Source organism: Hibiscus syriacus, unplaced genomic scaffold, assembly GCF_006381635.1.
Source record: "Hibiscus syriacus cultivar Baekdansim isolate YM2019G1 unplaced genomic scaffold, ASM638163v2 tig00110151_pilon, whole genome shotgun sequence".
Classification (NCBI taxonomy): domain Eukaryota; kingdom Viridiplantae; phylum Streptophyta; class Magnoliopsida; order Malvales; family Malvaceae; genus Hibiscus; species Hibiscus syriacus.
In genome coordinates, this window is record NW_024062603.1 from 3,374,397 (window position 1) to 3,402,157 (window position 27,761).

The 27,761-nt window shown below is 33.9% G+C and overlaps 1 pseudogene; it reads left to right on the forward strand.

Annotated features, from left to right (window-relative positions):
- The first annotated feature begins 410 nt into the window (after positions 1-410).
- Positions 411-19,316, forward strand: LOC120215667 (annotated as a pseudogene).
- Positions 19,317-27,761: the final 8,445 nt, after the last annotated feature.

The following is a 27,761-nucleotide window of genomic DNA, read 5'->3' on the forward strand; positions in this document are numbered from 1 at the left end:
CGTAGAGGGTTTGTGCCCCAAAATTGAAGGAGTTGTTGACAGCGTTGAATCTTTTTAAATTTCAAGAGGTAATGAATTGAGCTAAAGCATTGGAGAAAGCATAGAATGAAAGATTTGGGGAGCAAAAGACTCAGTTGACTAAGAGAGTGGGTGTCTCGTCGAGTGCATCGTGATCAAAGAAAAATTGAGGTTCAGGTTTTCGACCTGAAGCTAGATCTGAGTTAGTTGCATCCTTAGGCAGATGATCAAATCCTGTGAGAGCTAAGTAGACTCCATAAACTGAATCAGGAGCTGAAAGATCAAGTCAATGTCAGCATTGTGGAAAAACTCATAGTGGTGTATGCCGAGTGGTCTCCGGATCATGTTTCAGATGTGGGCACACTGGACATTTTATTCGAGATTATCCATTAATGACCGGAGAGCATGCACAATTAGAGAGATATGTTATTGTATCTCATAGAGGTAGGGCACGAGGCAGGGGAAAGAATCAGTCTGAATCAGCCACTCAACTTGAAATACGAGCGACTGCTCGGGTATACAACCTTAAGACTAATGAAGATCGTGATGATCTGGAGATCATCGCAGGTACTTTTCAATTAATTGCTAAACCTATTTTGGTATTGATTGACTCGGGATCAACTTATTCTTATATTACTAGTAAACTGGAGAGAGATTTGTGAATCCAGTTAGAAGCTATAAGTAGTGATGTGATTGTGACTAACCCGCTAGGGCATAATGCTCAGGTGAACTAGATTTGTCAGGGGTGTCCTATAAGGATTCAAGGAATTAAATTCCCTGCTAATCTAATGAAATTACCCTTTGATAATTTTAAGGTTATATTGGGAATGGATTGGTTATATCGTTACCATGCTAATGTTGACTATCGATTGAAGTGGGTAGTTTTGAATAGTTCTGGTGGATTAGAGGTAATTGTGGTCAGTGAGAGAATTAACCCATTATCTAATGTGAATCGGTAATATCGGCTAAGAAGCTAATGTTGCAAGGATGTCAAGCTTTCATTGCTAATGTGATTAATACTCGAGCCATGGAGATGAGATTGGAGGATATTCCGACGGTCAGAGAATTTCCAGATGTATTTATAGAAGAATTACAAGGATTACCTCCAGATAGAGAGATTGAATTTCAAATTGAGGTAATATCTGGAATGGCACCAATTTTGATGGTTCCTTATATAATGGCTCCGAAAAAATTGAGGGAGTTAAAAGCTCAGTTGCAAGAGCTATTAGATACAGGATCCATCAAATCCAATGTATCACCTTGGGGTGCACCAGTGCTATTTGTAAAGAAGAAAGATGGTTCGATGAGTCTATGTATTGATTATCGACAGCTCAACAAGGTGGCAATAAAGAATAAGTATCCTCTCCCGAGAATCGATAATTTATTTGATTAACACAATGGAGTTTCGGTGTTCTCTAAAATTAATTTGCGCTCTGGCTATCACCAACTGAAGATACAAGAAGAGGATATTCCAAAAATGGATTTTAGGACCCGATATGGCCATTATGAGTTTGTTGTAATGCCGTTTGGATTAACTAATGCACCAATAACGTTTATGGATCTTATGAATAGTATATTCCAACCGTACCTCCGTCAGTTTGTTATCGTCTTCATTGATGATATCTTGGTTTATTCAAAGAAAAATGAGGAGCATGACGCCCATTTTCAAGTCATTCTTTAAACACTTTAAGATAATTAGCTTTATGCTAAGTTGTCTAAGTGTGAGTTTTGGTTACCTGAAGTGGAATTTCTTGGTCATGTAGTATCTGCAGAAGGGATTCGGGTAGATCCTCAGAAAGTTAAAGCTATTATAGATTGGGAAGTTCCAAGAAATGTTTATGAAGTACGAAGTTTCTTGGGATTAGTTGGATATTATCAAAGATTTGTAAGGGACTTTTCGATAATTGCCTCCCATTAATAAATTTGTTGAGGAAAGATGTTCCATTCATTAGCACGGATAAATGCCAAAAGAGTTTTGAATCTTTAAAGAAGGTTCTAACGAAGGCTTCAATGCTAGTGCAACCAGAATCGGGCAAGGACTATACAATCTATAATGACGCTTCCCATAATGGTCTGAGATGTGTTTTGATGCAAGATGGAAAGATGGTAGCCTATTCTTCTAGACAACTTAAGCCACATGAAAGGAATTATCCGACACATGATATTGAGTTAGCAGTGGTAGTGTTTTCATTAAATATATGGTGCCACTATTTATATGGTGAGCGATGTTATATTTATACAGATCACAAAAGTTTGAAGTATTTACTTACTCAAAAGGAGCTAAACTTAAGGTAGAGGAGATGGATTGAGTTACTTAAAGATTTTGATGCAATTATAAACTATTATCATGGGAAGGCTAATGTTGTAGCTGATGCACTTAGCCGAAAGACTTTTGCAACTTTACGCATGTTAGATGTCCAATTTTCTTTAAAGGACAGTGGTGCGCTGGTGGCTGATTTAAAGCTAAAACTTTATTGTTGGAGCGAATAAAGGAATTACAAAGGAGAGATGATAAGTGTTTAGCAAGATTGGAACAAGTGGAAAAAATGAAATCAAGGACTTTGAAGTAAAGTATGATGGATGTTTATACTACAAAGGCCGAGTTTATGTTCCAAGTGATGAAGAGTTGAAGAAATATATACTTTTTGAAAAATATAGTAGTCCGTTGACTATGCATCCAGGAGGGAATAAGATGTATCAAGATTTAAAAAGGCGATACTGGTGGCCAGGTATGAAAAGAGCTATCATAGAGTTTGTTACAAAGTGTCTAACCTGTCAACAAGTGAAAGCTAAACATCAAGTGCGTTCAGGACTTTTACAACCAATCTCCATTTCTCAATGGAGATGGGAATGAGTTACGATGGATTTCATAACAAGACTACCATTAACACCGAATAAAAATGATTTAATTTAGGTAATTATCGATAGGTTAATGAAGATAGCACACTTCATTCATGTTTGAATTGATTATTCAATGCATAAGTATATTGAATTATACATCAAGGAGTTAGTTTGACTACATGGAGTAGGGGTTTCAATAGTATCTGACAGGGATCTAAGGTTTACTTCGAGGTTTTGGAAGTCTTTACCTGGAGCCTTGGGTACCCGATTAAACTTTAGCACATCTTTTCACCATCGGACAGATGGTCAGTCCGAGCAGACTATTCAAGTTTCAGAAGATATGCTAAGGGCTTGTGTAATAGAATTCAAGGGATCTTGGGAAAAGTATTTGCCTTTGGCAGAATTCTCTTACAATAACATATACCAATCGAGTATCAATATGGCAACCTACGAAGCTTTATGTGGAAGAAAGTGTCGAACACTATTAAATTGGTTTGAATTGAAAGATCGAGACATAGTGGGGCTAGATCTGATCAAAGAAGTCAAAGAGAAAGTGAAGATTATTCAAGATAATATTAACTGTCTTACTCAAACTTGAAGAGAAAGGAAATTGAATACCAAGTAGGTGATAAAGTATTTATTAAAGAATCGCCCTGGGAGAAGATTCTCCGTTTTGGACGCAAAGAAAAACTAAGTCCACGATTCATTGGGCCCTATGAGATCTTAAAAAGAGTTGGACCAGTATCATATCACTTAGCATTGCCACCAGAAATTGAGAATATCCGCAATATTTTTTATGTTTCGATGCTCAGAATATATCGATCAGATCCTTCTCACATCATAGCACCAGAAGATATAGAAGTCCAATCTGATATGACCTGTGAGGAAGACCAGTGCAGATTTTACCACATAAAGTCAAACAACTAAAGAACAAGATGATTTCGTTAGTTAAAGTTCTTTGGAGAAATCACAAAGTGGAATAGGCGGCATGGGAGCGTGAAGAGGATATGAGAAGACAATTTCCTCATCTCTTTGTGCAATGAAAAATTCAAGGACGAATTTTTTTAAGGGGGAGAATTGTAATACCCCAAACAACGGGTCAGTGACTAAAGTGTAATGATTTAAAATTTAGCGGTTTGATTTTGATAAATTAAAATGTTCAAGGATTGATTTGGAAAATTTTGTTTAGGACTTATTATTAAAGATTGAAAGATGGAAGGGAAAAGTGGTCTTTTGGCATGAAATGGATTTAAAATTCATTTTAATGTTAATATAACATGTGGGGAAATTGAGGAAAAGAAAAAGAAAAGCCTAGAAGCATTACCTTCATCTTCTCTTCTTCATTTTCTACCGTAAACTCCATTTTTAAGGTGAGTACTTTTTTAAGTTGATTGTTTCTTGTATTTTTGAATTGGTTTTGAGTCTTTGGGTGGTATAGAAGCTTAAGAAAGCTTAAAGATGATTAGAAGTTATGGGATTGATGAGTTAATGGTGAATTTGGTAAAATGGGTTTTTAAGGAGTTGATGAAAATTGAGTAGTTTTTGGATTTTAAAGGTATAATTGACTTGTCAAAGGTCTGAATAAGATATTTGAAGTATTAGAAAGGATTAGAAACATGTTTGAAGAATGGGAGTGATTTTTAGTTTAATTGTTCTAGTGAAAATATTTGGATGTTAAAGGGGATTTAATGGATATACGTTGGTTGTGATAAGTGTTAGTAAGTTTAAGGGTTTGATTGGAGTTAGAAGTATGAAATTTAGGTGAGTTTTGGGTAAAATTCGAAGTGAAATGAGTGAATTCTGGGCAAGGGTATTGGTATTTGAAGAACAGTATCAATATCATATGAATCAAATGAACAGAATCGATACTAAAGAGGTAGTATCGATACTTGGGGTATCGATACCAATAGTATGGTATCGATACTGTAATTGAAAAGGAAATTCCATAATGCAATTTGGGTATCGATACTGAGGTAGGTATCGGTAACATAGAAGGGAAGTATAGGTACTGGGTATAGAGTACCGATACAGTTCAGCGTGAAATTATAAATTAGGGGTTTTATTTAGATGATGTAAATGTTGATGGGTTAAAAATTATTTGAGATCTGGTACTCATTTTGGGTATGTTAATGTGCAGATTTCGATCAAGAGCAAGTACCAAACGACTCAAAGTAGTAAAGAGATTTAGCGAAAGTGAAAAGGATTTTGCATAGGACTTAAGTAAGGCAAAGGTGAGTGCAACTTACTTATTTTATTTTCGATATGAGGACAGCTTGCGATGAGCCAACCTCAAAGGTTTTCAATCAAAAATTATTTGAATTATTTTATGTTAAATTTTATTGTTTTACTTAAATTATATTTCATAAGCATTGTTTTGATTTCGTTACTTGAGTATATGTGTTCTATGTGAATGAATGATAATTTGAAGAATGCAATGTGAATATTTATATGGTTAAAGCCCAAAGTATGTGTTATGAGAATTAGAGGTATAATTGGCATGCCAAGAGTTGAGGGTTTTATGTGGTCATTCGGGATAATTCTATGTGGTCCTTCGGGACAATTTTATGTGGTCCTTCGAGACAATTCTACACGGTCCTTCGGGACAAATCTATGTGGCACTTCGGTGCATATTTTACGTGGAACTTCGGTGCAATTTCTATGCGGCAATTTCGATTGCAATTACAGTGTACAACCTCAAAGTACTCACATACCTTGAGTTCTCAGTTATATGTGTTTGGCTAATTAAACAAATTGATGTGGATTGAAAAGTAAATAACATTATATGTTATTTACAGTATCATGTTTTTTGTATTAAATGTTTTCTCTGAAATATTTAAGCAAGTGTTTTAATATTTTATTATGCTCATTCATGCCTCACTAAGTCAAAGACGTAGCATGTGAGAGTTTTCACATATAGATTCAATGAAGACAGAAGAATAAAGCTAGGTCGGGACAACATATATTTGGGGAAGATCATATCAGATAGATTTGAATAGTAGGTTGTTTTGTTATTTTGAAGTTTTGTTGGCATGTACTACAAATGTTTAAATCGCAAATACTTTGATATGTTTTGTAACTATACAAATTAAGGTTTATGTAACTATATAAAATATTAGTTTTCATTGTTTAATATTAATTTTGATTTTAACTAGTGTTAATGAAGGCTTTGTCACTACAATAAAAGTAAAAAATCAAATTTTAATCAGATTTTCAAAGAGTCAAATCGTTGAAAAGTCAATGCGACACCTCAGATTCGTATCCGGGTTGGGGGTGTTACAAAAAAAGTTCATCTTTGATGCCATGAAGGTCCTTCAACTCTGGCGAAGCAAGAACAAAACCGAGAGGTATGGTTTTTTTCCTTTCTCCTTTTCTTTTGGTTTAAAAGTTCTCATTTTTTTCTCTATTTTTTAATCTCCTTCTCCTTCTCCCTCTCTTTCTTCTCTCTTTTATCTGGATTTACCTTTTTTTTTGTATGTCATATATGGTGATTGTTGCATGTTTGGTACTACAAAGAAGATATGTCGTATGGCATAATTATCATATCTCTAGCCTTTGACTTCCAATATTTTCTCAGCATTTTTCTTTATTTTCCAAGGGTTTTCCTATTTTGATTTGCTTTCTGATTGACCTCTTGTCAGTTATTTGCTGAAATGGCGGTGATGGGACAAGCCTGACCTAGGCAGTGGTGACACGGGAGTAGAAATAGTAGCTCATGCGGTGTGAGAAGTCGTGTGGTTAGTGAGTGCATCCCAACCGCAACATTGGATGACCCTTCTCTTGTTATTGGCAGTGCCAGAAGTTTGTTAGGGTCAAACCATAATCTAAAACACATCTGGGTCGTTGCTCCTCTTCTAGATTCAATGGTTAAGATTGAGTTGCTGCATTGGAACATAACAAAACCATAATTTGTTTGGGTTTGGTACACACGGGCTTCCATAATTGTGCTTACTGGGTCAATTGACATTTGGATTGTATTTGGGTTTGTTTTGTAATTTGGGCCTGTAAATAAAATGCAATAATATAAATAATAAATAATAATAATAATAATAACCTGGACAGAAACAGGTGTCTACAACTGCTAGAGTAACAAAGTAATTACATCCACCACGAATTTAAAGTCTTTATGATTGAAGTCGTATTGTATATCTTACGACTACTTATTTATATCTTACTTGCATTATACCTTTAGGTGTTTGGACTACTTGCCCATGTTTTGGATGTTGATTTAACTTCAGTTGAATACCATCTTTCCATGTATCTCAAATTATTTTCACATCTATACTTCTGGATAGATTTCAATTCCATATCCTCATTTTATTTCTTTACTTCTATAGAAATATTATTTGTAAAATTATCGTTGACAACTTTTTTGTTTGGTTTCATCCTTTTCTCGTAATGACATAACTTATCGAGATCTCTTCATCATTTCCATTTTCATTTTTTCAGGTACCTGAAACTCTTCTGGAGTTATATTATTAGTTATGCCATGGGTTTCTTCAGGAGTACCTGCCTCCACTATATGAGCATCTTATACTACTTTTCATTTACGAGAATTTTAACCATCGAAACTATCATGCTTCGATCATGGTTTACATTCTTTTTCTCCAACATGTTATCTTTCTGCAATTTCAATTCAAACTTAGAGAATTTTCAATTGGTATATGAGACTTGATTACTCTCATTAGGCCAGTAAATATTTCTGGCAGTTAATTTGCAATGAATTATCTTATGAACTTCTGGTTCACATTACTATGTACGATTATTTATATTTTCATCTAGCTGATTCTTCTCTCCCCCTAGTGAAAACATAATTCAATCTCGAAACATTCAATAAAGTGAGATTTATATATATATATATTCCCAATCTACTTACAATATCAATTTTTTTGTGCATTTGTGGTGGATCAATATAATCATATAATGCACAACTAAAAATATTATAATGGGAAATATATGGCTTCTGACCATAAGCTAATCATAAAGAGGAGTATAACTTTTTGGCTTGATGAGTAATACTTATATATGTGAATTATTATATAGATACTATAACTTTTGTTCTCATAATTTAGCTATTAAAAGTAGGAAATATATATATATTTTTGCTAAACTATTTGTTCATAAAATATGGAATTTGTAACAATTATTTCAACTGATATACAATATAATCTTTGAAAGCCCGGAATATAAACTCACTAAGTTTAGTAAGAAGAATAGTCTTAATTGCATAACCTTAAACTTTTCATTTTTTTCTCATAAACTAAAGGTTGTGAGTTGGTAAATATGTGATTTGTCTCGTAGATACATTTACTTAAATCATATCAAAGTTTTCTACTTTGTTGATAAATGGGCCCATATGTCAATTAGATATTCAAGACATTCAATCTCAATTTTAACTAGTGATGTTCTGAATTCCTTTTGAGAACAAATAACAAAGAACTTCAGGTTCTTTTAAATTATATAAATCTCAATAATCTTTGCATCATTATTGATTTGGATGGTCTAACCAATCATGCCAACTAATTAAATTTTTTGAACTTGTAAACTTCTTGTTTACCAATATTGTAACAACCCAAAATTTTAGTTAGTGAACAAAATGTAAATTTTGAAAGTTTAGTGGCCAAAGAATAAAGTTTGGAAACGTTTAGGGACCAAAAGGATAATTTTCAAAAGTTTAGGGACCAAAGTGTAATTTTCAAAAGTTAGGAGTTTTGAACCCAAAAATGAATAGTTCACCCCAAGAATGATGTTTTGGTGGGAATCAGATTTTTTTTTATCCAGAATTTATCTTAAAAGCTATAAAGTGTTAAAGTTCGATAAAATTCGGTAAATCGGATAAAATAGAATTTTGAGAAAATTTAAAGGATATTAAATTAAGCCTTACATATATTATTTCCACATTTAAAATGATTGAAAATAATATGGTTCATTGGATTTGACAATTTATTTCCATGTTCAATTTGGACCTTTGGATGAAAATGACAAGATTGAAATTTTTGGAAAGTTACATGGATAAAGTTGTCAAGGATAATATTTTGTTCATCTTTGACTTTGGAAAATGATAATTAACTTGTGGCTTGGTACGGATGTAATTATCAAGTTTCCTTAAGGGTAAATTTGTTATTTCCCATTAAATGAATTTTAAATTCATTTAAGCTTAATAAATGACAAATTAACATGAAATTAACTAGAATTTTCATGACAATTCTTCTCCAAAATCAGCCATGGACATGAGCTTCACAAGGTATGGAGAAAAAAATTATTTTTCATTTTTGAGCAATTTCCTTTGGTTTTGGATTAAGACTTGAAATAGAAAATTGTTCTATTTGAAGAGTTCTATCATTTGGTACTATTATTGCATGTTAATCTTGCTTGAATGATAAGTTCCCAAATTTTAGGATTTATGTATACATCTTAGGGTTTCATGAATTGATGATGGATTTCGAGGTTTTTGATGTTGTAGAATCATTTCCAAACTTGATTGATGATTAAAATAATCTAGAAATGCTTGTATTGATTTTGGTTTAAACCCTAAGTTTAAGGAAGTTTGTGATTTGATTAAATTATGTTAGGGGTTTGATTGTAGAAGGTTTGAAATTTTGTTTGGATGTGGAATTCATGTTTGAAACAAATTGAAAATCCATGAATCCTAAACCCTATATATTCGGCCTTGAGAAAAAAATGGAGAAACAAATTATGGAAAATTTCCCTAAGCTTAGAAATGATGTTTGGAAGGTTCTACAAGCTTTAGAATGTTGTTTTGACCAATTTGTAATTTTGTGAAAGTTGGGGACCTATTTAACAATTATGGAAATTATGAGATCAATGTGTAATTATTCAATAGTTGATTAACTAAATTGATGTTAGAGTGTGAAATTGGGTCATCTTAGAAAGTTGGTAAAAGTTGAGAATCAAATCACAAATATGGAAAAGTTGGGAACTTAAGTGAAAATATTATGTGAAGTTTGGATAAATTTGGATAAAAGGGAAACTTGAATGGAAAATTAGAAATGTTAAGGTCAACATTTATGTTGTGATATGAAATTTGTATAGAATGAATATCGAAAGATTTTTAGGAATTTATTTTCTAACGTGTGCCTATGTTAGTAAGATTATAACATGATTGTATATGTTTTGTAAATGGTGTTCATTTATATTATCATTGAAATCAAGATCAAAAAATATTAAAGCTAAGGAGAAACTTAAGTATGAAATGTGAATTTCTAAGGAAGGTTGCAAGCTATGGACACCAGGTGAGTGCATATTTAATTTGTACTTATGTTATCGAACAAACATTGGCTTGTGATGAGCTAGTGACGGAGTTTCTATGGTAAGGAGTGAATCCTAAATGTTATGTGATTTGTGATTCATGCATATATGTGCATTTGGTGAGCTAATAGAATTAGTGAACAAGCTAAAACTGCAAATCGGTGAAATTTGCCTACAAATTTATGTTATGGACAATAAGTTTAGAAAATCATCATAAATTCTATAGAAATGATTAGAGGATGATTTTTATAACGTTGGATTCATATATCAGTCTAGTTTTGTGTAAAATAAACGAATACTGATTTCAAGAAGTATACAAATGAATTTTTAATCGAGGATAGGTTAGAAAATAGGGCATCAGATTCTGCTCAAAATACCTTCTGTAAGTCAACTTTGAAAATTCACTATAAATTGTACAAATTGAACTAGAAGAAGTTCCTTATATGATTAGATTCTTATTCAAGTATAGTTTCCATTGGTATAAATGGAATAATTTTTAAGTGTGTATATTAATACAAATTAATATTTCTTTGAAGGTAGTGCAAACTGTTAGAATATGAAATTGTGATAAATTTTGGGATCGAACAAAATCGAAAGCAAATGATCAAGTTAAAGATTAGTGAGGCTTATATTTTTACTTGTATATAAGGTGTCAAAGTGAGTGCAATGCATGCATAACATTATACATGGATGATTTATACATCATCGGGTAAGACTTGTGTTGAGTCTACCTTATTTACTTTGGCATGATATTTATGTCATTTATCATATATCTGACATATTCTAAATATGTCAAAGGTCAAATATAAAATGCATTGATCACTGGTTATTATATATGATGTTTATCATGAATATATATGATGTTTATTGAGAATGTTATTTCGGGTATGAACTGCCCAATGTTAAATTATATTAATATACATTGCCATGGATGGAATAAAAATAGACTATATATTCAAGTAAATCATTGAGAAACAGGGTATAGTTGGCATGTCATAGAGTCTAGCAGCAGGTTGCATACTCGGGATAGCACTATAGTGTGTAAGGACGCTTAGTGCAGGTGGCGAGGCCCTTAGCAGAGGACTAAGGGAAGCGTGAGACTCCTATTTCAGTGATATGGCAGTAAAGCCTTAAGTAGGTAGCACTTGATCTAGATCATGCATGTACTTACTGCTTAGTACCATGTCTTCAACATGCTTATGTTTATGAAATTCTTATGTTGCTCTAGACTAGCGATTATACTGTTGGGATTGTTAAGCTCAGCATTCGGATGTTTTCCGTTGGCAAGTTTCTAATTTGAGCCATTCATGGAGCACTGTCCTAGGAGGACTTCCAGTATCTCTGACAGAGTACTGTATTGTATCTTTAGTGGGCATATATATTCATAGGACCTTACTCATGTATTCAGCGTATTGAACTCAATGTATGTATTATTTTGGTTTAAATTATGTGTCAAGGAGCTCCGGTTTGTAAAATGTTTTTATACCAGTTATTTATGTTTATTTATGATATCATTCAATATGTTTGAAAAGAAGATGAATAGGTTTTTGAAAATCAGGGGTTGTTTCTGTGGTCTAGTGTGGCACTTTAGGTCTAATCGGGTTTCGGGTGTTACAGGGTCGGAGGTGGGTGAAGAGTATATATATTTTGGATCGGATTGAATAAAAAATATAAATTTTTAGATCGAGTCAGATTTAAGTGAAGGGTGCAAAATAACCTTAGTGACCAAAAATGCCTTATAATATACGATTTTAACCAACTCTTTTTGGATTTGCCAAAATGACCAACTAAATCGCAATGCGATCGATAATTCACAACGCGATCTCCGGTATCGCAAATTAGTTTCCAGATTCGCAACGCGAACTTCGACTATCGCATTGCGATTTACATATTCGCATTGCGATAGTCGAAGTTCGCGTTGCGATAGTCGAAGTTCGCGTTGCGATAGTCGAAGTTCGCGTTGCGATTTTCCAAATTCGTTACGATAGTCGAAGTTCGCGTTACGATTTATTCCAAATTCGTTGCGATAGTCCAAAATCGTAACGACTTGTGGTATTGCATTTGTTTCTTAAGAATTTTCTCTAAAAATATAGTACTCGCGCGGACGTGTCGAAGACACGTATTACCACGACCACGACCACGACCCGACCCGAGACGACGGTGACGGCGGCGCGCGAGAGTCCCCCTTGTTTTCTATCACTCAACAAGGAAGTGGGAAAGCCAAACCTTAAATACCATTCCCAATAGTGTTTCCATAACTATGTGGGATTGAGCATTACCAACACTTGTTCCCAATACTATGTGGGATTGAGCCTTAAATAGTGATATTATTTTTGAATGTTTTGCTTAAAATTACAATAATCGCGATTGATTGTAGATTGACTTTTAATTATGACATATTTAATTGTATAATACTAATGCAATTGATTGTTGATTCAGTTGTTTTAAGGTGCATGATTGTTAATTGTTTCCTGAATAATCACATTGTATTGGAAACAAGTGTTGGTAAGCTCAATCCCACATAGTATTGGAAACACTATTGGGAATGGTATTTAAGGCTTGGCTTTCCCACTTCCTTGTTGAGTGATAGAAAACAAGGGGGACTCTCGCGTGCCGCTGCCGTCCCGTCTCGGGTCGGGTCGGGTCGGGTCGTGATTGTGGTCGTGGTAATACGTGTCTTCGACACGTCCGCGCGAATACTATCTTTTTAGAGAAAATTCTTAAAAAACAAATGCAATACCACCAGCCATTGCGATTTTGGACTATCGCAACGAATTTGGAATAAATCGCAATGCGAACTTTGACTATCGCAACGAATTTTGAATAAATCGCAATGCGAAATTCGACTATCGAAACGAATTAGGAAAATCGCAATGTGAACTTCGACTATCGCAACGAATTTGGAAAATCGCAACGCGAACTTCGACTATCGCAACGCGAACTTCGACTATCGCAACGAATTTGGAAAATCACAACGTAAACTTGGACTATCGCAACGCGAATATGTAAATCGCATTGCGATAGTCCAAATTCGTGTTGCGATAGTCGAAGTTCGCGTTGCGAATCTGGAAACTGATTTACGATACCGGAGATCGCGTTGCGAATTATCGATCGCATTACGATTTAGTTAGTCATTTTGACAAATTCAAAAAAAAAATGATTAAAATTATATATTATAAGATATTTTTTATCACTGAGGTTATTTTCTAACGATGATAGTCGGGACTCATGTACGCGGGTTTTAAAACCCGTACCGTTCATCCATTCAAGAATATATATCGAAAAGACGAAGACTGGCAGCAGAAACCCTTCCATCGCTGCATTCTTCACCGATACGACATCAACATGGAGTTCCCGTACATGGAAGCTGTTGTTTGTACGGTCCTCGTTTCTTTATCATTTGCTTAGCTTGAATCTATCTCTTCGCTTTCCAGATTTATTCTTAATTCTCTTTCTTAAAACTTGTTCATTTTTTCTCCATTTCTCATGGTTTAAAATTATTCTTTAAAAAGATTTGTGCTTTGGGTTCTAATTGTTCAAAGATGATTACTTATTTTACTTTTTTTTTGTTTCTTTTTTGTTTTCCTATTTGTAAATTTCTCGTATTTTCATGAAATGAACTGTGAAGCGTTTGATTTTTTTTTTATAGATTAGTTGGAATATGCTATTAGTTTCCTAGTTTTGATTAGTATCCATGCATATCAGTGAATTTTCTGCTTGATTTATAGGGTTTGGAAATTATCAATTTTGAAGTTAAACTTTAAGCATCTCTTGAGTTATTTTCTTTAGATATATAAATACAAGAAAATGCCGAAATGAGTTAATTATGTTAATAATTTTGTTCGGTAATATGCTCATTTTATTTGTATATATTTCTTTACTGTTGGTCTTCATGTTGGTTACTAAAAAGAACCCCAGTAACGTAAGTGAAGGATAATTCTGAGTTTTTAAACACATCTTGTTACTAGAAACTTATGGTTGAACTGAATAGAACCTTTTGGTTAAGGGATCCAATGATTTGTAAGATGAAACTTTTCAATTTCTCTTGTTTAATTTATAGCATTTCTTTGCAATGGAAACTGTTTGGCTTTGAACTCTTCTATTTGTTAAGTTTTGTTTTGAGAAGTATATGGCATAAATTTGAAGACTTGTTGATGAATCATGTTATGCTCTTTTAAAGATATTTGGTTTGTTATGCATTGTTGTAGCCTGATTGTTATGACATTTAGAGTTTGTCAACTTCTATTCTCCTTTTCTCTCCCCAGCTTAACCTTTATTGTTTACAGGTTTTAGATACTATTGTACTATTTGAAACTTATCTGGATCTACGGCAACATGCTGCCCTCAAATTGCCAACTCTTCCGAAAACATTGGAAGGAGTGATCAGCCAAGAAAAATTTGAAAAGTCTCGAGCCTATAGTTTTGATAAGAGGTTAGTTTTGTTGTTTCTATTGATCATTTACATGACTTAATATCATTAGGGGAAGGTCAAACTTCCTTTTTAACTTGATTTGACATTACATGTGCTGCGTCTCTCTTAAATTTCAGCCACTTCCACTTTGTTCATGAGTTTTTCACAATCTTGATGGATGCTTTAATTTTGTTCTTTGGCTTATTGCCTTGGTTTTGGAAGGTGAGAAATTAGGTGTTTACGGAGTTGGTTCAACCTTTGCTGATTTTCATTCTTGTATTTTATTTTGTATTTTGACTGCAGAAATCAGGAAATTTCTTGCCATGGTTGGTCTAGATGCAGAGAACGAATACTGCACCATAGCATTTTTGGCTAGTGTTATGATATGTCACAGGTGAATTTATTATATTTCCTTTGTTTCCTGGATCCTTTGTTACAATTATTAGTTTGAATAGTTGCAACTACTAAATTTATGTGGTATGCCTCTATTAATCTGATCAATAGCCTTGACCATTTATCTTGTGATTCTTATTTTGCTGATCACTGACGTACCCTTTTCTCTCTATTCAACTTTTGTAATTGAGGCTCGTCATGGTTTCAACAAAGTTTGTATTCTGAATTGTTAAATCTCTTTCCATGCTGTTTTATTTTCTTGTTCACATTTGTTTTGGAATGTTTGTTGGTTAAGATTACGCTTATCCTCCTGTCCTAACCATCTCCTTATCTGTTTTTCAGCAATCAATATGGTTATTCTTTAGGGAGTAGGGACCTTATCAAAGGAATGTGTCTTTCTATCGTTCTTGGCCCATCCATTGTTTCTGCTATTATTGTGATAGTACAGGTAAATTTTTTTACATTTGTGGCATTTGATCTGTTGGAGATTATTAGTGCCATTATTATAATTGGACCAATTGTTAGCTTAACAAGAGATTTTTATTTACTCTTCGGTCTTTTTGCTTTTATGTCATCCTTCTCCCATTATGGTGACTTAATATTTGTGATGTAGAAAGGAGGGCCATACCTGGCTATATATCTTTGGGCGTTTATGTTTGTCCTTTCACTGTGATGATGACATGTACCCTGTTCTGATAGCCCCACTATTTAACAAGTTCACCCCTGTGAGTATTTCTAAATCAGTTCCTTAGTTTCAGTCAAGCACCCCCCTTCTTTCTTTATAAATATTTTTAACCGAGTAATGATTTTGTTATGGTCGGTGTGATGCCGTGAAATAGCTTCCGGAGGGAGATTTAAGGCTTCAGATTGAGAACCTTGCTTCCTCCCTTAGTTTCCTTTAAAGAAGCTGTTTGTTGTTGATGGACCACAAGATCAAGCCATAGCAATGTAAGGATTGAGCTCTTGATTGTAACTGTTGGTATTCTCTGGAATCTGAATCTTTTTCTTCTTTACACCCTTTTTATTTTATACTATGAATCTTTGCATTTATTCCATTTGTATTCATAATTTAGGAATTCATTCCTCTTTAAAGATTCATCGCTGGAACGTACTTAGGAATATTATGATGAATTGGTTAATGTGGTGAATGACATGGGTGAGATTTATTTCTGTTTCAAGTTGTGATTAGTTGTAATTTAGTCACATTGAGACTAGTTGCTGAAGTGCCTTTGTCATCACATTTATGATTCATCTTTTTGATGTCATGCAGGCCTACATGTATGGGTTTTTTCAAGAGAAAGCGAATTGTCCTTTATGACACATTGATTCAGCAGGTAGGATCTAATAATACATCTTATGCTTGTCCTATCTTTCTTTAGTAATATTGCAACTTATCAATGTCTGTGCTTCTACTCATTTGAAGTGTCAATGTAATTGTCTGTGTGCCTGATCGTTTTCTTAATTGTTGTTAGTTGTAATTTAGTCACATTGAGACTAGTTGCTGAAGTGCCTTTGTCATCACATTTATGATTCATCTTTTTGATGTCATGCAGGCCTACATGTATGGGTTTTTCAAGAGAAAGCGAATTGTCCTTTATGACACATTGATTCAGCAGGTATGGATCTAATAATAATACATCTTATGCTTGTCCTATCTTTTCTTTAGTAATAATTGCAACTTATCAATGTCTGTGCTTCTACTCATTTGAAGTGTCAATGTAATTGTCTGTGTGCCTTGATCGTTTTCTTAATTGTTGGGCAATCGGGCCTCAGCCAGAATATTTTAAGTCTTGATTTGAAACCAAGTGACGATGATTTCTGTTGAAGCAATTCCTAGTGATTATCTTCATGTAGTATAAAGTGAATTGAATCTTGTCTTTTAATCTTCAGTCCACACTTCAGATTAATCTTTTCAGTTCTCGACCTTATTTCAGCAATCTCAAGAGACTTTTGAGTTTATTTGTTAATACTCTTAACCCCCATGCTAGTAGATTCTTTCTATATCAGCAAATAAATTGATTGCTTATATTATATGCAACTTCATAGTTCATAACATTTGCTTTCATTTGAGAACTCATCTTAACCTGGAAAGTGTTGCACAGAATGATAAATTATCTCCTTATTGTCATTTAGGGTGTACTTGATTGAGTGAAAAAGTGGACAGATGGACTGAGTGAGTTGGAAAGTGGAAAGAAAATATATTTTGAGTATGCTTCGTAGGAAGGTGAGAGGAAAGAAAATGAGAGGTACTATCATTTTCCTTCCTCAAGTGTAAAACCATATCATTCCTAATTGGAATGATAAGAGAAGAGAAAACGTGAGAGAGATGCAAGTTATCTCAAACTTATTTTTTTTTCTTCAAAGTTTTATTTTCTTTCCTCTCATTTGTCATCTTTACCAAGCGCAATGAATGCAAAGAAAGTTGCGTTTTCTTTCAATTTTTCCATCTTTCCTGCCAAGCATATCAATGGAAAGAAAAATATTTTCCATCTTTCTTTTTCTACTCTAATTTTCAATCATTCCAATTTTCTTTCCACTTAATGAAACAACGGTTTTTTTTTTTTTTGCAGTGCAAGAATGATGAGGAAATTGTAGCTGTTATTGCTCATGAACTGGGGCACTGGAAACTTAACCATACCATGTACTCCTTTATTGCTATGCAGGTATGCTGCTGTTCTCTTGAAAAACAAAGAAAAAGGAACACACCCATGCACTTTTTTAATAACCATCATTTGGATGAAATGAGTTCCATCTTATAACTGTCTTAGTACATGACTCTCTGTTTATATAGCTGTATAGTGGGACAGCAGGGTGTCAATAAACATGATTGATTTGGCGATAGTAATTTTCTGTTAGAAAATTATTCTTTGTTTTCCTAGTTTTGTTGGAGGAAAGTTGATTAGGCTTTTTTTTTTGCCTACTTATCTTGCAGTTACATTAGGTTGAACCAGTCGAACCTTATGATGGTGCCCATCTAGCGAGATGATCCCATGTCCACTCTGGAACTAATAGATACAAGAAAGAACGTTGAGATATTGAGATGCAAGCTGCAAAAATAGCTATTTGCTTAACGTTTAGAACATGCACTATTTGTGGCTTCATCATCTTGTTATGCTTGTTTGTCATATTCAATTTGAAGTGGTACTCCCATTTTCATGTTTCAGTGGGTCTAGCGCCATACCTTTATCTTGAGTTGTTTGGTTATGTTTTTCCTTCTTCCTTCTCACGGATGCAGATTCTAACATTTTTGCAATTCGGAGGTTATACTCTGGTCAGGAACTCAACTGATCTTTTCCGAAGTTTTGGATTTGATACACAACCAGTACTAATTGGTCTCATCCAATTTCAGGTACTAGAATAGCGAAACAATGTACTGTCAGTTGAATGCCTAGTCAAATAGTGGGATTTATTTAATAATCATAACTAAAGCTCTAACAATGTTTAATCCGTTTCGCGTAAATAAGATTGAAGGGTAATAATTAATTCATTATCATGGAATGAAAATGAACCGATTGCCTTAGAGCTGTTGACCATTTTCTCTGACCTTTTCTTATTTGCAGCATGCTATAATACCAATCCAACACCTTGTAAGCTTTGGTTTCAATCTTGTAAGGAGATCGTTTGAATTTCAGGTAACTTGTACTGAATACTGGTTTTCGAATCTAGTATGTCTGTCTCCCTTCTTATTGATCTTCTGTAAATTGAAATTAATCCAACTGTATTTTATTTGTGTAGGCTGATGCGTTTGCCAAAAAGCTCGGCTATGGAGCTGCTTTGCGCGCTGGTCTAGTTAAACTGCAGGTTATTTGTAGTGATTTAACTTATAATCTCTGCTTCATTCTTCTTATCTTCATGCCAATCATTTCTAGTAATAATAAGTTAGTAGGACATATGATTCATTAGTCATTTTTTCATCAATTGTCGTACTTTCTCATTCTTGAGTTCCATGAATTTCACTTTTGTGATGATTGCCCACATACATGTCTACTAACTGACATCATATGTCTGCGGTAGCTTCTAGCAAAAGGTCGGAAGAAAGTACTCATAGTATGCTATACGAGTATAGGACTCTGAAGTTGAGTTTTTTTTTGTGTGTTTTGTTTTTTCAGGAAGAAAATCTGTCAGCTATGAATGCTGATCCCTGGTACTCTGCGTATCACTATTCACATCCTCCTCTTGTGGAAAGATTGTCTGCTATCGATGAATCTGAGAAAAAGGAAGACTGATTTGGGATTTGACTTGACAGATATTTGCTTGATATGTTTGCATCATCTCACGTTTTCACTTGAGGCACTAAAAGGAACACATTAGTGAGATACCTAGTTCACTGCAGGAAGGAACTAAACTAAGAAAAAGATAACAGTATAACTTCAACGAGAAGCCAAAACTTTAATTTTTACGTTGCGTTATATTTCTCCGTTCTCTGCAGATAATTTATTTCAAAGGTGAAGGTGAAAGAATCAAATTCTGAGGTATATATTTACACTAATATATAAAATATGCCCCTCTCGTTTGAAAAATATAATGGAAGCCTTTGATTTTATTCATGGACGGACGAAATGGATTTTTTTACAAAATTTCATAATTGATTTTATATAAAAACAATGTATTCATAATTCATTTTTATTAGAATATTATTTTGAACTTCTATTTTTATTTTTGAAGCATTCGGGCTTAGACTTGGGGTTGCCCCATGACTAGGGTTGCACATAATTCGGATTTCAATCCGATCCGGATCGGTTTTTATCCGATCCGGTTTTTTCCATAGAAAAAAAACCGGTTTATAAAATAACCGGTTCGGTTTCTAACCGGTTTGGAGGGCCGGATATCCTAACCGGTGTAACCGGTTTCGGTTTTAAAAAAACCGGTTTTTTTAAAAAACCGGTTATAAAAAAACCGATTTTAATATTTCAGATTGCTCATAGGGAACCGATTCCCCCCAAGGGGGTACCGATTCCTCACTGAATGGTTTGGCTCCGAGATTTCCAGAATGCTCGGAGGGAACCGATTCCCCCATAGGGGTACCGATTCCCCCCTATTCAACGGTCGAAATATTTGAATTTTACACTTAGGGAACCGATTCCCTATGAGAGGGTACCGATTCCCCCACGCTCTAAGCATTTTTATTAAATGTTTTCACACTTAAACGGCTATATTATCTTCATTAATTATCACTAACGTTCAGAAGTGATTCAAGGTGTATTTAAGCAAGCTTAGAAGTCATTGATCAAAGACAAGAAACATCAAGCAACTAGAATCAAGAGAGAATCAAAGAGAAAGCATCAAACCTCAAGTTCGATAAATTCAAATACTTAATTGAAATACTTAATTAACTCAACATAATTGAAATACTTAAATACTTCCAAGTTTGATAAATTCAAATACTTAAAAACTTCCAAGTTCGATAAATTCAAATACTTAAAAACTTCAAGTTCGATAATTGAAACAAAGTTTACGATAATTGAAATAAAGTTATAAAATAAACTACATTGCCATCTCTTCTTCATCATCTTCGCCTTCGTTTGGAGGGGATATTCCAAGTTCGACTTCTTCAATGTGTAAGTTTGCTTCCAAATCGGCATCAATTGCATCTTCTAGGGTGGTGATATGTTTACGAGCCGCTCCATCCAAATAATCCTTTAAAAAATGCATACTTCCACCGACTCGGGACTTAGTCTTGATCTCCGTTGCGATATAACCCTGCCACTAACAGAAAAAGCGGATTCCGAAGCTACCGTAGAAGCTTGGACGGTTAGTAAATCACGGGCCATGGCGGCTAGAATCGGAAATTGTGCTTCCTTTTCTTTCCACCAAGCCAAAATATCCAAACTTTCAAACTCTTCAAATGTCATTTTTGATAGAAAATCGCATGACATATAATTTCCCAACTCGCTACTTGGGGTGGTAGTACGTGATCGTTTGGATTGGGAATTTACAAGAGTGTTAAAAAGATTCAAATTTATGTTACTTGGACGTCTACTAGATGATTCCGCATTCATTCTCATTTGATCGTGTATTACACTACTTGATCCGTATTTATTTAAATAAATTGCAAACATGTCTCGAAAACATTTGTTAAAATAATTTATTTGGTTTTGGACAAAGTTGGGTTCATCATCGGTTAGATTAAAAGCAAACGCAATTTGTTCAATTAGTGTTTCAACCCCACCAACATTTAACGTTGGGTTTAAAGCGGCGGCACAAGTAAAAATGGGGGGAATCTCCTTAAAATATTTTAAAAGTTTTTCCTTCATTGCAAAGCCAATTTCTTGAAAAACTTCGGTTTCAAATTCAAAGTCATTTAGTCGGGTAGCCAACAAAAATATTTGATTAAGAACCAACGGGCTAGTAGGGTAATAAAACCGGATAAAAAAGTTGTTGCATTTTTAAAAACCTCAAGTAAATCGGTTATTTTGGCTATAGTTTCCCAACTCGAATCCGGATAAATGTCTGGGACATGACCCCTCTCGAAAAGCCGATCGTGAAATGTTTGCAATGTTTCCCTTTGCCTTAAGGCAGTATGCATCATCCAAGTTGAGTTCCAACGAGTTGGACAATCCAAATTAGGACCCAAAGCTTTTTATTAACAGACTTACAAAATCGTTTATAATCATTTAGTCTTTTGTTGTTGTTACAAAGAATCGATTTTATCATTGTTTTAAATAATCTAATTGGCTCAATAACCTCCAAACCGGCTTGCACGGATAAATTAATTATGTGTGCAACGCAACGGGTATGAAAAAATGCACCGTAAAATCGGTGAAAGTAATATTTTAATCTTGGAATCGCGTTTGTATTATTCGATGCATTATCAAAAGATATAGAAAAAACTTTATTTTCTAATTTATAAAGACAAATTACCCGTTTTAAAAGTGTAAATAATTAGCACCGTATGCGGCTCACCGAATAATTCAAACGCGATTGTTCTTTTCATCATTTGCCAATTATCTTGATCTAACCAATGTGACGTAACGGCTAAAAAAGAATTTCCGGTATTATGAGGGGAACTCCAAACGTCACATGTAAGCGACACACCATAACGGTGTTCTTGGAATCCTAAAATCATTTTTTCCCTCGCCGTACGCCACATTTTTATAGCATCTCTTCTAAGGGTAGTACGACTTACTTGAGTATAACGTGGTTGCATTAGTTGTTGAATTGTTGTCGTGAATCTTCATCATCAAAGTGGTCGAACGGCAATGCTTTTGTAATCACGAACTTTGTAAACGCTTCTCGTAATTTTTCGTTGTCGTAAACAAAAACACCACCTTGCGGTGTAAGATTCGATTGACTAGGATCCGATCTTGAGCGAAGTGCCTTGCATGATTTTGTCAAATGGTTCTTCAACGTTGTGTTTCCTTCCGATGCAAGAAACTTTAGACAAAATTTACAACGCGCCCTCCTCGAGCCATTTGACATCTCACATAAATCGTAGTGATCCCAAATATCTTTGTTTCGAGTGTGTTCGATCACTCTCACGACTTCAAGGTTTCCCCCGACGGAAGATTCAGCAGTGTTACTCATGATGAATAAAAAATTACAAAACTAAGATTTGAGAGATGTTTAAGTGTTGTGTAATAAGATTTGAGAAAGTTGTAATCAACCAAATACATCCCCAACCTATTTATACATGTTTAGGGTGGTAAAATGGTAATTTTTTAAAGAAAAAACGGTCAAAAACGGTCACAAACGGCTATATTAACGGCTAGTCTTTTAAACCCATACCGGTTTTTTTTTCGGATAAAAACCGGTTTTTTAACCGGTTTTTTTCAAACCGGTTTTTTATCCGGTAAAAAAACCGGTCTAGGTTTTTTTCTCCAAACCGGTTAAAATAACCGGTTTAAAAAAATCCAATCCGGTTAAAAAAAAACCGGTTTTTCCCAAAACCGGTTTCGGATATTTTTTTCGGATATTCGGATATTCGGATTTTTTGTGCACCCCTACCCATGACTACCAGATTTACCTTCTTTTTTACCAAACACCATTCATGCCGTAGGATTCCTTTTTTTTATTTTTGAGTGAAAAGATGGACATCTAACGTAAACTACATTGATTACATCTGTCCTGGTCAATTGGCAAAATGCAAACTAAGTTGAAGGAATATGTTGCAATCGTTTTTCGGGTGACTCGAAATTGGGCTTTGACTTAAATAAAATATTAGAGTAATTACTGTTCATTTATTTTCTTTTTCTTTTTTAAATTTAATTGATCATACACTATCTTATCTGATTTATATTTTATCAGAAATGTCGGATTCGAGAGTCGGGATAGTTAAAGAAGGATTAAGGATTAACAACCTTGTATTGTTCTTTTAGTACTAATTTAATTTCCAATTGTCTTAATTACAAAAATTGTATTAGAAATAAAAATTTGGTCCAAGTTACTTTTAATCGATTTAAAATATCTTAAAAAGCTCATAAGGAGGTTAGATTATAAAAATAAAATATGGAGTGATTTAAAAAGGAAGAAGTAACGAAAATTAAATTCTAATATTTTAAATAAAGAAAGGAAGAGAGACACATAGGTATATACATGCCGAGAAGAGAAAAATGAATAGACATAAAATTAATTGAATGGAATATCCAAAATAAATAGAGCAATCTAATATCAAATAAATGAATGGATCGCACATGTTAAAAATACGAAGTGATGAAGAAAGAGATAAAGAAAAATTAATTAAATTACAATAAAAATAAAATGTCAATTGTAGGATTAAATATAAACAAAGATAAATTAAATAAAATAAATAAATAGATAAAATAAAAAAAATAAAAAAAAAATGTCGAGTTAAAATCAAATGTAGTGGTCTTTTTTAGAAATAATCAAATGAAAATATTTAATGAATAAAGAAAGGACCAAATTGGAAAATAAGATAAAGTGTGGTGAATTTAAGAGAAAAATCAGAACTAAAATTAAATTTAAAGCACAAAATGGGTTTTCAAAAATAATTGGGGACCAGTTCAACAATTAAACCCTAACCGTGTGAAAACACGCTGATCATAGGGTGAAACGATCGGGTTTCGGGTTAGTTATAAAGCCCAAATTTTACAAACAAAATTCATTTTTTTCTTCCCCCAGGTCGATTAAAACCCCTTGTTTTTTTCTGTGAAAACGTTCATCGTGTTCTTCATTTTATGAAGAACACGCCACCGAAATTCATACGAACCCAGATCTTGGCCATGCCCCACCTCGTCGGTCGCCGTTCATCGGCGGTGAAACAAAACCTTTTTTACACCATTCAAAAGCTTTCGTTCCCCTCCTTCTAAATCTCCGATTTGTTTTCATAAAAGAGCCTCGCAGAGAACTAGATCTGATGAAGATCTTTCGAAAAAAAAGTTCTCTTTGGATCATCAGCTTTTTCCTTTTCGAATAAAAAATAAAACAAAACAAACCCCATACAACCACGTGCAAATGAACCGAAAAAGAAAGGAAATACCTTTTTTATTTTCTCTTTTTGAAGCTTACAAGTGCTTTTACTTTGATCTCTAACTTGTGTTTTATTTTACATTTACCTGCATTTATAGCCTTAGATTTTCAGTTAGTTTAGAATCCTATTTTGACTAAGATATGATTATGTTTTTTATTTCGGGATGTGGTGTTGTTGTTGCTGGAACAAGGGCTCTCCAAAAGTCCTCAGGCTGACTAACGGTTCCCCCTGAACGTGCGACACTAAAACCCTAACAGCTGGCCCATATGAACTATTAGATTGGTTCAAATCCAACGGATCTGGTGCTACGACGCTTTTACTTGAATTAGAAACCCTAATTCGCTAAGTCAGGTGAACTTGGGTCGGGTTGGTTTGCTGGGTCAAGCCTGGCACTAGGTTGAGCTCCTTCATGCCCTCATTGGACTTAGACTCCCTGTTAGACTAAATTACACAAAAACAGAAAATAAATAAAAAAGTAAAAAGATAATAAAGAATAAATAAAACATAATAAATAAAAACCAATATAATAATATAATATAATTATACTAATATATATAATATTTTTAAAAACTATATAACATATATTCAAATTGTTTTCAAAAATTATATATTAAATATATTTTTTCAAAATGTTTTCAAAAACTATATATATATATATATTAAAAATATTTGTAAAAACTATATATTATATATATATTCAAAATACTTTCAAAAACTATATATTATATGTTTCAAATGTTTTTCAAAAACTATATATTATATATGTTTGAAAAATGTTTTCAAAAACTATATATTATATATTTTTTCAAAACATTTTTTAAAAACTATATATTATATATATTTTCAAAACGCTTTCAAAAACTATATATTATATATATATATATGTTTTCTAAAACTATATATTATATATATTAAATAGAACCCGAGCAAAAATGAGTGACTACAACTGTCCCTCTTTGCCTATTATAGTGTAACGAAAATAAGGCAAAGACAAAAGACACAAATTTTCGTTCGGTGCATATAGACAGTATGCTTTTAGGAGTATGGTTGACTTCTGAGCTTGAAATTTCAACTTACGGTTGCCGTTGAATTCTTATCAACTACCCTCCGTTGTGGAATCGAGAATAGAGGGGGCGACTTCTTGTTGTTGAGCCATACTGGGACGACTTCTTGTTGTTGAGCCATACTGTGGACGACTCAGGAATTGTCTTTGAATAATGATATCCTTCGTTGTGAAGTTGAAATCATAATTCAAAATTTGAATTAGAAAGTGGCTTCTAGCTGCCAATCTTAGCCAACCTTGGTCTTCTTCTCGGTTTAAAGATATCAGAAAGTAGTTCCTTATTGCTACCTTGTGGTATATACGTCCTCGAACTGAATGGGTTTGAATTTGAAAGTTCTTGTTGTTAGACAACTCTTTTCACCTTGAGTTATGTTGTACTAGGCCAGGAGATAACCCCATGTTGTTGCAGATGATTCATTTTTTGTGACACTAGGTTAATCCATACGATATCCTTCCTCGTGAAGTTGAAATCGTGGATTGCTCCTTCGCTGTGAAGTTAAGCTTTGAATTGGATGTTCTTCGTTGTGAAGTTGAAATCCAATCTTGTAAATTGCCTCACCTCAAGTTTAATATATTTCATTGTGAAATTGAAATTGTGGATGGCTCCTTCGCTGTGAAGTTGAGCTTTAAATTGGATGTCACTTGTTGTGAAGTTGAAATCCAATCTTGTAAATTGCATCGCTTCGATTTTAATATATTTCACTGTAAAGTTGAAATTGTCTCTAACAAGAATATGCAAAATTATACATATATGTGATGCTATGGATGCAATGCCCTTATGTGTGCCTAAAATACATATGAAATATGTTATTTGGGTTTTGGAGAGAAATCTCAATCTCTGGTTGTCAGTCTTGATGACTCTTGATTCTAGAATCTTGAATTTCTGATTCTAGAATCTTGAATTTCTGATTCTTGATCTTGGATCTTCAACATGCTTAAATCTGATGTACATAATGTTATTATAGTCTTGGTTTGGGCGATGCCTTTAAATTATCTCAAGTATGGTGCATAAGCCTTGATCGGCTTTCGAATATCTGTAAGTTACAGTAATACACAATTATCTTTTTAGAATAAACCATTAAGTTTAAATTCAACCCAAAATGCTTAAAAGGAATGACCATATTTATTTATAAGGAAAAAGGAACATAGTATATGAAAAACATTATGGAAAGCCAATACATAAAAGAAATATGAGTAGATGCCTTAGATCTCAATACTGCAGGCGCTTTTGAACTGATACACCATTAGATGACTTTTGAGTACAGCCTTTGTCAAGGAGATTTTGGAAATGCGACAATGTTCGGAAGTGCCACATTTCTCTGAATTGTTAAGTCTACAGAAGATTTGAATGTCATGACGCAGAGCCTTTTCTGAATCCTCATCCAAATTGCTCTTTCAGGTTTTTAACATGGATCCATCCTTGGTTTCAAGACGCCCTTTCGGGTTTTCATCTTTGACCCATCTTTTTTTTATTTAAGGCACCCTTTCGAGTTTTCACCCTAAACATTTCTTTTTCAACTTAGGGCGCCTTTTCAGGTTTTCACCCTAAGCGAAATATTTTTTGACTACATCCAAATTAATGGGATTTGGCAGTTCTGGCCCATCCATTTCAGTCAGAATCAGTGCTCCTTCGGAGAAAGCCTTTTTTACGACATAAGGTCCTTTCGAATTTGGCATCCATTTTCCTCTAAAATCTTTTTGAATTGGCCAAATCCTCTTTAGTACAGGATCTCCTTCGTGGAATACTCTTGGGTGCACCTTTTTATTATGTGCTCGAGTCATTCGTTTTTGGTAGAGTTAATCATGGGGAATGACTTTCAACCTCTTTTCCTCTATTAGGTTCAACTGATCATATCGGGTTTGGACCCATTATGCGTCATCTAGTTTAACTTCTGACAAGACCCAGAGTGACGAAATTTCTACCTCAATGGGCAGTACTGCCTCCATCCTATATGCTAATGAGAACGGGGTTGCCCCTGTCGAAGTTTGTACCGAGGTTCGGTAAGTAAACAAAACAAAAGGTAACTTCTTGTGCCAATCCTTGTATGTCTTAGTTGTTTTCTCCACTATCTTCTTGATATTTTTGTTTGTCGCTTCTACTGCTCCATTCATCTTCGGTCTATAAATAGTAGGGTTGTGATGCTTTATGTTAAATTTTTCACAAGCAGTGTTTATCATCTTATTGTTCAGGTTTGTGGCATTATCGGTAATGAATATTTCAGGTAAACCATACCGATATGATCTCTTTTTTTCAAGAACTTACAAATAGGGAGTGAGTGAAACTGACATATAATGCAGCCTCTACCCATTTTGTGAAATAGTTGATTTCCACAAGAATGAAA